This window comes from Hydra vulgaris, chromosome 01 (assembly GCF_038396675.1).
Source record: "Hydra vulgaris chromosome 01, alternate assembly HydraT2T_AEP".
Lineage (NCBI taxonomy): Eukaryota > Metazoa > Cnidaria > Hydrozoa > Anthoathecata > Hydridae > Hydra > Hydra vulgaris.
Genome location: NC_088920.1, coordinates 59,682,501 through 59,694,998, shown reverse-complemented (window position 1 = coordinate 59,694,998; position 12,498 = coordinate 59,682,501). Strand labels below are relative to the sequence as shown.

The 12,498-nt window shown below is 27.4% G+C and overlaps 1 long non-coding RNA gene across 1 annotated transcript in view; it reads right to left on the bottom strand.

The window, feature by feature from the left end:
* Positions 1–8,299: 8,299 nt before the first annotated feature.
* LOC136074915 (uncharacterized) overlaps positions 8,300–12,498 on the bottom strand; it is a 5,553-nt gene continuing 1,354 nt past the window's right edge. Inside the window, exon 4 of the long non-coding RNA XR_010635557.1 lies at positions 8,300–8,394. This is a non-coding gene — a long non-coding RNA (uncharacterized LOC136074915). The remainder of the gene's footprint in view (positions 8,395–12,498) is intronic.

The window sequence follows — 12,498 nt, the reverse complement described above, 5'->3', positions numbered from 1 at the left end:
CATTATCTATTCCATTTGGTCGTTTCTCTAACACAAAGGGTCTGAAAATTTAATTAGTAAACAAAATGTACAAATTTTTTTAAATATTTAGTGTCATATTTTTGATTTTTATACCACTATATTGTCAATATGATTAATTGATAAAATAACTTAAAAGGAAGTCTATTTTTTGATTGTGTAATTTAATAGTTTTCCACCCCATTAAATAAAAACAGTATGACATGAGCCATTGCTCTCAGCATATTAAAAAACTTTTGACCAAGTCTGACATAGTCAGATAGCATTCTTATTAAACTCTCTTTATGTGGTATTTCTATATCAAATTTTAACAATGTTACAAATAATTTGCTCAGAACTTTTTAAACAAAAACAAAACTTTATTGGAGAATATTGTCAAAAGATTTTAAATTGTGATGTTTTCACTGCATCTATTTTTGATATAATGATAATTTACAGAGCTGTTTATTTTTTCCACATCTATTTTTTCACAAAAGTGTTGTTTTGATGATGAAATGATGATGAAAGGAGGTTAAGTTAGACTACGCATCTATAGTATCAAATGGAGTTAGTTCAACGGCTTTACATATTCCAGGAAATTTGACTTGATTGAAGTAAACAAGAATTTACACATTAAATGATAATACTTTTATAGTTGACGCCTATCTAGCATCAGTCACAACATGTGCTTACTTGATTTCTATTAGTGGTTAACCAATTTGAGAGATAAAGCACGTCTTTTTAAAAGAAAATCAATATTGGAAGGTCAGTTACTAATTTTTTATAAGACCATACGAGATCCGAGAAAATTAAACTTACATGTAAAAGATTATCCCTTAGATGCAGGTATAAATTATTTATGTAGTAAAAGCGGATGAAGATAAATAAAATAAATGAGCGATCTTTTGAACAATCATTTAATATAAAAGCAGTGCTTAAAAAAATTCAATTATGGAGATAATTTAATTTGTGTTTTTCATGTGTTTGATGTTTTCACTTTTTTAATATTTGTTCATATATGCAAAGTTAACATTAAATATAAGTTTGACTTAAATTCTACAATCTACGTTTAATGTTTTGAAGTATTCATTTTTGTGAATACTTTAAAGTATTATAGTTTTCATTATTGCTACTTGTTCGAAAGATAAATGCATTAGAGAATCTACCATTTGAAGAGTCTCATACTAAGCTACAATTTACGAGATTGATGTAGTCATGTATTTTTAATATATGTGACAATTTAAATAACTACGAAACATTGAAAAAGAGCTCATTTTAGAAGTGGATAGTTTTAGTTCCTTAATATGATCAATTTTTAAGTTGTCCCCAGATATGATATGCATAAATTAAGTGAGAACGCAATATGAAATAATAAATGCTATTCACCTAAATTGGTTTAATTTTGTCTGTAAATAAGAGCAAAATTTTTTTATATTTTAACATAACTCTAAACATACGTTACTGATTACTGATTGTACGTTGCAAGTTTGAGGGAACTCCATAATATGCTAATTTAGTAACAAAATAAATCATGACGATTTATTGCGTCAATAGATTTTTAAAGTCAATTAAAAAACACACTAAAAGAACATTTATTTTCATATAGCGCTTTTAAAATAACCTCATTTAAGCCAATAAGAGCATTGTTATTTAAATGTTTATGTCTGAATCCGTTTTACTAGTAGGTATCAAAAGTTTACATGCATCAATTACTAACATAATATTAAATACTAATGTTTTTGCATTAGATGATTACAAAAAAGGTCTGCAACTTACAAGCTCAAGTTTCGAGCCAACTTTGTAAATTGGAACAACGTTAGCAATTTTGTAGATGTCTGAAATGACTTCTTTTTTTAAATGAATTATTTAAAATTTTACTACTATTTCAGCTTTAAAAGTAGTTTTTAAGTAGTTTTTAAGTAGTAGTATTTAAGTAGTAGTATTTAAGTAGTAGTATTTAAGTAGTAGTATTTAAGTAGTAGTATTTAAGTAGTAGTATTTAAGTAGTAGTATTTAAGTAGTAGGATTTAAGTAATAGTATTTAAGTAGTAGTATTTAAGTAGAAGTTTTTAAGTAGTAGTATTTGAGTAGTAGGATTTAAGTAGTAGTATTTAAGTAGTAGGATTTAAGTAGTAGGATTTAAATAATAGGATTTAAGTAGTAGTATTTAAGTAGTAGTATTTAAGTAGTAGTATTTGAGTAGTAGGATTTAAGTAGTAGGATTTAAGTAGTAGGATTTAAATAATAGGATTTAAGTAGTAGTATTTAAGTAGTAGTATTTAAGTAGTAGTATTTGAGTAGTAGGATTTAAGTAGTAGTATTTAAGTAGTAGGATTTAAATAATAGGACTTAAGTAGTAGTATTTAAGTAGTAGTATTTAAGTAGTAGTATTTGAGTAGTAGGATTTAAGTAGTAGTATTTAAGTAGTAGGATTTAAGTAGTAGTATTTAAGTAGTAGTATTTAAGTAGTAGTATTTAAGTAGTAGTATTTAAGTAGTAGTATTTAACTAGTAGGATTTAAGTAATAGTATTTAAGTAGTAGTATTTAAGTAGAAGTTTTTAAGTAGTAGTATTTGAGTAGTAGGATTTAAGTAGTAGTATTTAAGTAGTAGGATTTAAGTAGTAGGATTTAAATAATAGGATTTAAGTAGTAGTATTTAAGTAGTAGTATTTAAGTAGTAGTATTTGAGTAGTAGGATTTAAGTAGTAGGATTTAAGTAGTAGGATTTAAATAATAGGATTTAAGTAGTAGTATTTAAGTAGTAGTATTTAAGTAGTAGTATTTGAGTAGTAGGATTTAAGTAGTAGTATTTAAGTAATAGGATTTAAGTAGTAGGATTTAAGTAGTAGTATTTAAGTAGTAGTATTTAAGTAGTAATATTTAAGTAGTAGTATTTAAGTAGTAGTATTTGAGTAGTAGGATTTAAGTAGTAGTATTTAAGTAATAAGATTTAAGTAGTAGGATTTAATTAGTAGGATTTAAGTAGTAGTATTTAAGTAGTAGTATTTAAGTAGTAGGATTTAAGTAGTAGTATTTAAGTAATAAGATTTAAGTAGTAGGATTTAATTAGTAGGATTTAAGTAGTAGTATTTAAGTAGTAGGATTTAAGTAGTAGTATTTAAGTAGTAGTTTTTAAGTAGTAGTATTTAAGTAGTAGTTTTTAAGTAGTAGGATTTAAGTAGTAGTATTTAAGTAGTAGGATTTAAGTAGTAGTATTTAAGTAGTAGTTTTTAAGTAGTAGGATTTAAGTAGTAGTATTTAAGTAGTAGGATTTAAGTAGTAGTATTTAAGTAGTAGTTTTTAAGTAGTAGTATTTAAGTAGTAGTATTTAAGTAGTAGTATTTAAGTAGTAGTTTTAAGTAGTAGTATTTAAGTAGTACTTTTTAAGTAGTAGGATTTAATTAGTAGTATTTAAGTAGTAGGATTTAAGTAGTAGTATTTAAGTAGTAGTATTTAAGTAGTAGTATTTAAGTAGTAGGATTTGAAGTAGTAGTATTTAAGTAGTAACGGGTGATGACAAAAAAATGAGACTGCGTTCAATTTAAATTTGCATGTACTAATACCATTAGCTGTATATATATTTTGTATGTATTTTATTGCAAATTTATTCTAGTTTTAAATTAAAAAAAATTATTAAAATTCAACGATGTAAAATGAAAATAAACAAATCTAAGCAAGAGCTTCTCCGTGAACATGTGTATGGATTTTACATGGACAATAGGTAAAATGGTAAATATTACACTTATTGTCATTTTAATGCAGAAAAAATACCAAAAGCAACCATATACCATATAATTGAACGCGCAGAAAATGGAATCGGAACTCAAAGAGTTAGAGGAAGTGGTCGAGTCGCAAAAAAAATGACGAAAAAGAACATTACCAAGCTAAAGACCATGTTTGACCACAAGGATGGCGTCTCACAAAGACAAGCAGCTAGAAAATTTGTGTGCGATCAATCTTTTAAATGCAAAACATTGAAGAAACACACAGATATTAAATGCAAAAAAAACAACAAAGATTTCATTAAGAACAGAGTCACAAAAACGCAAAATAAGAACCAGATGCAGTCGATTTTACAAAAAATATAAAAATCACGCTTGGATAATTGATGATGAATCTTATTTCACTTTGAAGCATAGCACCATTTACGGAAACCAAAATTTATACTCAAGTAACACTGCTTTGGCACCGCCAAGCGTAAAATATGATCCAGTTGAAAAACATGAGCAAAAAGTGTTGGTCTGAATTTGCGTTGCGGCTAAAGGTATTTCTATACCTTTTTTTGTACCTTCTAAGCAATCACTCAAGCAAGAATTATACCAGAGTGCGTGCATCAAAAAAAGACTTGTTCCTTTCATCAAAAATTTTCATAAAGGAGTTATGCCCTTTTAAACGCAGTCTCATTTTTTCGTCATCACCCGTTAGTATTTAAGTAGTAGAATTTCAAGTAATTTTACTAGAGATGGCTTAAAATTTAAGTAATCTTGGTTCAATTTTTAGGTTGTCCTATAAAATTGAATCCGATAAAGCGTTTTAACAAGATTATAATACGCAACACAATTTTTGTCCTTGAATTCAAAGTGTTATGTTTCAATAGCCTATGTCTAGAGAATGTTAAAAAACGATTAAAAAACGATTGTGCGGCCGTGGCGCAGTGGTTAGAGCCTTTGCTTTATTAGCAGGAGATCCAGGTTCGAAAAGAGCTTTGGAAATATTTTCGCGTCACGGTAAGAAGACGTGAACTTCCTGGTTAAATGCACTTTCGCGGTGCTCTGTAACAAGACCGTTAGGTCTTCTTGGGGCACCTAAATAACAAAACAAAACAAAACAAAAAAATTACATTGAGCACAAACTTTGATTTAATGACCGCAGCACGTAAAAAAGTTGTTTTTATTAAGAGAGAACAAGAAAAATGTCACATTTTTGTTTATTCGATCTGATAAGGGCAACTGCATATTTAATAAAGACAAAGACACTTAAAAATCAATTAATTTAATTCTTTATGAGAATCAAAATCAAAACCACAAGTGCAATCATAATGCTTTTACGATTATGATTGCACTCCAGGAAGCTAAGAACAACAGAACTAACAATATTTAACACTAAAAAAAAACTAATGGAAAATGTCAAAGATCTTAAAACCGACGAGGCTTGATCATAATGCACTGACTGCTTCAAAAGAATTATAGCATAGGAAGCGAACATTTGAGAACTTTATTGAAAAATATTGCTCCACCATTAATTTCGTATCACCCAATGTTTATGATTACTTCAAAGAGTGAGATTACTTAATGATTACTTTATTCCTATAAAAGTATTATTGAATATTTGAAAAATTTAAACATAAAAACCCGTAATGAAATTTTTGCAAGACATTACTTTCTTATAAGACATCAAACATCACGTGAATCTTTAGAAGATTTTTTTTAGGAAATGCGTAAACTTAGAAAAAATTGTAATTGTAAAGATGTTTCAGCTTACAATATTGAGAAGGACAAATAAGAGACGTTTTTAATTCTAGAATAACTTCGAATGAATGTGGAAGAAAAGAACATTTTTCCAAGGTTTTGTCTTGACAAGAAAATGAATATAAGCCACAGTGTTTCAGCTGCAATGCTTAAAATAAATATGAAAAAAATGAATTTCACAATCAATTAAAGCTATTGGAGCCAATTGAAGCTGAGTTATACGCTCATTTAAGTTTGTTTTTTGAAGTGTTGTAGTCTTGTTCTTATTAGCATTATTATCCCATTGGAAACATAGATGTTTTAATTTATTATGAAGATATAATGAAGTTCCGTTAATTTGATTAACGTTGTTTGAAATGGGACTTGTTCCAAAAATAAGAAATTATTTTTGCTCAGTGTTTAATTTTACAGAATTAGCCACTCCATAGTTTTGAAATTGGTCAATCAGTTCTTGAAGATAAGAAATTGTAGGACTTGGCAAGATTACATCATTTGCGTATGCAATGATACCCGTATATATACCATTTACTGTCGATTCTACTTTGCATTCTGAAACTATTTCACTAAGGATGCTTTCAGTATAAATGTTATATAGATGAGGCGATAAAATAGAATCTTGCCGTACTCCTTTTCAGAGACTAAATTGAGTTGAGGTAAGTCTTTGATATAATGATGTGTTTGTTGCACCGGATAGATGAAGCGATGAAATTGTGTGTACTACGGACAATCAAAGTTTTTTTTGGAAATAGAGCTTTTCAAACAGTAGATTCCAGTTACAAGTACTAAAAGCTTTATTGGCATCTAAAGTCCACATATGTAGAGGCGTGTTATATACTTTATAGTGCTGAATAGTTTCACTCGATAGAAACTCTGCATGGAAAGTCGAGTTGTTTTTTTTTAAACCTAGCTGATGGGATTAACTATCTTTTATACGAGGGCATATAAGTAAGATTAGATATTCTAGAAGTTTAGTATTGATAGGTAAAAAAACTTATTCCACGGTAATTACTTGCATCATTAAGAGATTTTTTATATGACTTAACACGTGGGATAATTGCTGAAGTTGATAGATCTTTGGGACCTTCCCATTTGTGAGAATATTGTTATAAAATTTAGAGAGCCACAAAATGAGATTGTTGTTATGAGAGTTTTAAAGGTTTTCAGCGCTTATCCCATAGCTACCTGGCGACTTAATACTATTTAGAAGTGAGATGCTATTTTTAACATCAACTGTTGTAACAACTAATGAATTTAGAGGTGGAATTTGTATAGGGTTTTGGTTGTTATTTATAATAAGCGGCGTATTGAGTATTGTTTGAAAATGTTATCTGAATTCTTTAACGATATCATTTAGGTTTTGCGAATTATTAATTGAATATGACTGAGTACTTGCTTTTGTTTTGAATTTACGAATGTTGTCCCAGAACTTCTGAAAATTTCAATTTTTAAAAGTTAATTTTCTGATATAAAGATAATACCAAATGACTTGACCAGTTTGGTAATATAAACTGAGTTTGATTCAAAGCTTTGGCATGAGCGAAAAGAATTAATTTCAAAAGTTTTAATTACTTTGCTTCGTTCCATCTTAAATTAAAATTTGGTATCTGATTTGAGTAAAATTGTTGTCTAACAAAGAAAGGTTGTTTTTTCAAATGTAGAAAATGTTATTGAGAGGGTTGTACTAAGTATTAACTGCGCTATGTTGAAGTGTTTCGCTTCTCGAGGTATCATGATGCATTCTGAATAGTCTAACGCTAATATTATTGCCCCAAACATCAGGGATTTTATCTTTTTCAGTATTTTTTATCTTTATTCTAAACGAACGACTGTATTTATTTTCACGGTTAAACTTAATACAATTGGTATGATTTGATCACAAAGGATTTATTCTAAACTTTTCTGTTGGGATTTTTATTTCTACAGTATTTTTATCATTAACTATAAAAGCACGAAATTTTTAAGCATAAGTGATTCTATTTTGGTTTTCGTTTTCGTATGTCTTTAAAGTAGTCTCCACCCTGGTTGTCTTATCATGAAGGAAATGCAAAGGTTTATCGTTCAACGCATTTTCTGTATTTGAGGAATGATTTTTCATTGAACAAGAAACATAAGGTTTTTCAATACTAAGCGGCTTTAGAAGCGCTTATATTGTTGCAACTGTTAGAAAGTAACGTATTTTTATCGATTTTTTAACACGTTTGCTGTAATTCATAATATTTTCCTCATAACCCAGCAAACATGACAACGTTGAATCAACGTTGAAAACCGGTCGCAAAAGATGTTGCGGAAACGTTGACAAAGTAATCGATTTTGCAAAGATATGTAACGCTGTTTAATAGACGTTGATTAAACGTTATTGCGTAACGTTGAAAAAACGTTACTAAATGACGTTACAAAAGCGTCGCAACTAAACGTTGAAAAAGCGTTACATAAAAAGCGTTGAATAAACGTCGCAACTTAGCGTTGAAAAAACGTTACCTAAGAAGCGTTGCATAAACGCTGTTAAAGTAGTCTATTTTGCAAGGATTTGTAACGTTGTTAGTAAAACGTCGATTTAACGTGACTCAAAGACGTCGAGTAAAGGTTGAAATATAACGTTGAACCAACGCTTAAATGCGCTGTATAAAATATCGCCAAATATTATTAAACGCAATTAAACGTGGCTATAATATATATTGAATTGGCAAATAAAACTAAATTGTAAATTTGAGCTAATTGTAATTTGAACAATAATTAATACAAACAGTAATATACAATGATAAATATAAAAAAGCTTAAAATATACAATTTATAGATATATATATAAAAATATAAATATTTTCTTTAAAATTTATGTGTGAGTGTTTGCATATATATTTATGCAATATATAAAACTACAATTAACAGGATATCGTATCGATAGGCCAGGATATCATTGAGATACAGAATCTAAATCAAAAAACAAAACTTGTACCATTAGTATTCTGAAAGCAAACGTAAAAAAAAAAAGTTATTAAATTAGTATAATTATTATTAAATTTAAAAAGTAAAAATAAATAAATAAATAAATAAATAAATATATATATATATATATATATATATATATAACTTATTTATATATATAATTTATAATTATAGGTTCAGGTGTCACTCCATTGACTAGTTTTTAACTATACGAGTGACACCTAACCTTATTTATGTGAGTTTATAAATATTATTGTAAATTTTCATATTTTATGGTTAAATAAATGGATTATTATTATTATATATCAAATATATAGATAAACAAATTACATATATATATATAAATTATATATATATATATAAATTATATATATATAAAAATTATATATATATATAAATTATATATATATATATATATATATATATATATATATATATATATATATATATATATATATATATATATATATATATATATATATATATATATATATACACACTGTGTGACAAAAGTTATCGTACACTTTAAAAAAATTACAAACTCTTAATTTAGAATAAAAGAAATGCAAGGAACAAGTTAAAAACTGAATAAAAACTATTTGATTTATAATTATTTAAACAAAAATTGAAAAAACAGAACTAGAAAAAAATTTTATTTTAATATCTTGATGAAAAAGCATGAAAAGTAACAAAAAGAAGGTGACAAAAGTTATCGTACGCTTTCAAAATAGTACACTTTGATAAATATTATGGGAACTAAACTTATATTTTAGTATCGTGTATTTTGTCCTTTAGCTTTTACAACAGCAGCAAGACGTCTTGGCATCGATTCAACGAGTTTTTTTGTAATAGACGGATCGATTGATTCCCACGTCTTTACAATTTGGACTTTTAATTGTTCAATGGTGTTTACACCTGTTCTATCTATTCGTCTATCGATTTCATCCCATAAATGTTCTATTACATTCAAATCAGGGCTTTGAGGTGGATGATTTTGTATGTCCCAACCTTTTTTTTCCATAAATTCCATCACATCTTTGGCCTTATGTTTGGGATCGTTATCTTGAAGAAAAACGAAGTCATCACCAATACCAAGATTACGTGCTGATTGTTCAACATTTTCTTTAATAATACATTTATAGTAATGTTTATCCATATTTCCTTCAATAAATACTAACTTTCCAGCACCTGCTGCCGACATACATCCCCAAACCATTACTGATCCATTTCCGTGTTTAAATGTTCAGACTGTAGTTCCATTTTCTAAGCAATTTTTTGATGAACGCCATACACGAATTCTACCATCAGATCTTTTTACATTAAATTTAGACTCATCTGTCCATAAGACTTTATTCCAGAATGAGTCTGGCATATCAATGTACGTTTTAGCATAGTTTAATCGAAGCTTACAATTTTTATCACTAATACAAGGAACCTTTCTTGGAACGCGACTCACTATTCCTTGTCTTTTAAGACTTCGAATGACTGTTTTTGGACTAATTTTAACCCCCAAATCGTTTTCTATTTTGCAAGCTAAAGTTTTGGCACTTACAAAACGATTTTTCTTGATTGTGGAAGCTAAGCTTCGTTCAGCACGCTTATTCAGTTTTTTTGGACGACCACTTCGGGGCAAATCAGCTAATTATCCTGTTTTTTTGAACTTGTTAATAATTGAAGAAACTGTGGATTTTTTAGAATCAACAATTTTTGCAATACAATTTAACAATTTTCCTTCATTCCAATGCTTAATTATTAGCTTACGAATTTCTACAGTAGTCTTAACCCATTTCGAGCTCATTTTACTTTTTTTTAACCAAAAAAATCAATTAAAACAATTAAAAATAATCTTAAAGTGTTTATAGTTTACTTTATTTTCAAAAATGTATGAAAAATGGTGGATATAACGGTTTGGAGTTAAATAAATATTAGTATACGCCAAGTGCACGATAACTTTTGTCATCATCTTTAATGTACTTTTTTCAAAATTTGAGCCTAATTTTAATGTTATTTCAATATAAATTCCAAAAAATTCAAAAATTACCAAAATAAATACTATTAAAAAAAAATTATAATAATTTTCATTAAATATAGCAGAAAAATTGTGTCTATATTGAATATTATTATTTTTTTCTTAGCGTACGATAACTTTTGTCACACAGTGTATATATATATATATATATATATATATATATATATATATATATATATATATATATATATTTGCTTATTCGAAGTAATTTTCATTTCCTGTGAATTTTCTTTAACAAACTCACGCACATGCTGTTATGCAGAAATGCAGTTATTTGAACCTGCAGTTGTTTGAAACAATTTTGCTCCCCTTGAAGATAAAAAAACATATTAAAGGAACAACAAAAAAAAAAAATGGACTATATTTTAAACGAATTGTAAAATATTTATTATTTTACAAGGATAAAACTGAAGTAGCACCAAATTCCAAGGGTCTTTTTCTTTTTTACTTTCTACTTTTATTAAAATTTGAAAGAAACTTAAAGTAGGTCATTTTAAAGAGCATATTCAGTTATTCGAGTTTTGGGTTATTAGAAATAAATTCTTTTACCCCTTGGAGGTTCGAATAACCGGGAGTTTACTGTGTGTATATATATATATATATATATATATATATATATATATATATATATATATATATATATATATATATATATTATATATATATATACATACAGTTACAGGCAAAATTAAGTAGCATTAATGATAAAATCGAAACTCAAACAATAAAACAAAATTATTTACGTTAGAATCTATATAACTGCAAAAGTTTTATGTTTTTTTTTAAATTTGATTCCAGAGAGAAAAAAAAACATTTACAACTCTTTTCAACTCAATGCAAAAGTAACTCTATTAAATGAACTTTGCTAACTTACAGTTTTTCTGTCTAAAATAAATGTGCCAAAAGTAAGAAACACCTACATTTTTATTAAGAAAAATAATGCTTTGTCAATAACTATTTACTTAAAAGTATTAACATCAAAAATATTTTGTTAAAGTTATTAACAATAAGCATTTTAAACTATATCTTTTGGAATTTATTTTTAGAAAAAGTTAAAAAAATAATAAAGGTTAATCATCAAAATTATTCATTGGACATCAGATCTCGGGTCACTTGTGATCGAAAAAAGGGCCTAACCTACAAGCAATGTGATGAAAAATATCAAATATCAGTAAGTGGTGTTATGAAGATGTGTATAAAATATGAAGCAACTGGTTCTGCCAAAAATCGAAAAAAAAATGGTCGCCCCATTAAGACTTCAACAAGAACCAATATCTTAATTGCACTGATAGAATAAAAAAAAATTAACAATAACCTCAAAACAGATTGTTGAAAATCCTTATTTAAATGTTTTATGTCAAACTGTACAGAAAAGACTTAATTTAAGTGGTTTAAAAAATTAGGTGGTTTAAATAAACCTTCTTCAGAAAAGTATAAACAAAAAAAAACTTTTAGCATTTGCAAAACTGCATATTAACAAGTGTGAGGCATTTTGGAACTTAGTGTCATGGTCTGATGAGAATAAATGTCAAATACTTGGCTTAAAAAATGACAAAGAGTTTGGCGCAGACCTTGCGATGCACTCTTAGATAGAAATCTTACAAAAACAGTCTAGCATGGAGGTGGCTCGCCTATGGCTAGGGGATGTCCTGATTCAAATAGTGTGGGACGACTGGTGAATGTTGAATGTATAATGACAGGGAAGTTGTATGTTGATTGGCTTTCAAAAAATATATGTCAATTCGTTTAAGAATTGATCACAAATTTTTTTTTCACCATGACAACGACCCTAAACACACATGCAAAGCAGCACAACAGTTCCTAAAAAAAAAATTAAAGCAAACATCCTTAAATGGCCGCCACAAAGTCCAGACCTTAACCCTGTTGAAAATATATATGGGCAATTTTGAAATCTAAAATAATTGTAAGATAGCTCATTTCATTTAAGTTACTTTTACAATGATTTAAAAAAAATTATAAAAATTTTTTTTCTTGTTTACAATAAAATTTTAAAAAACATAAAATTTTTGCAGTTATGTAGATTCCAACGTAAATAATTT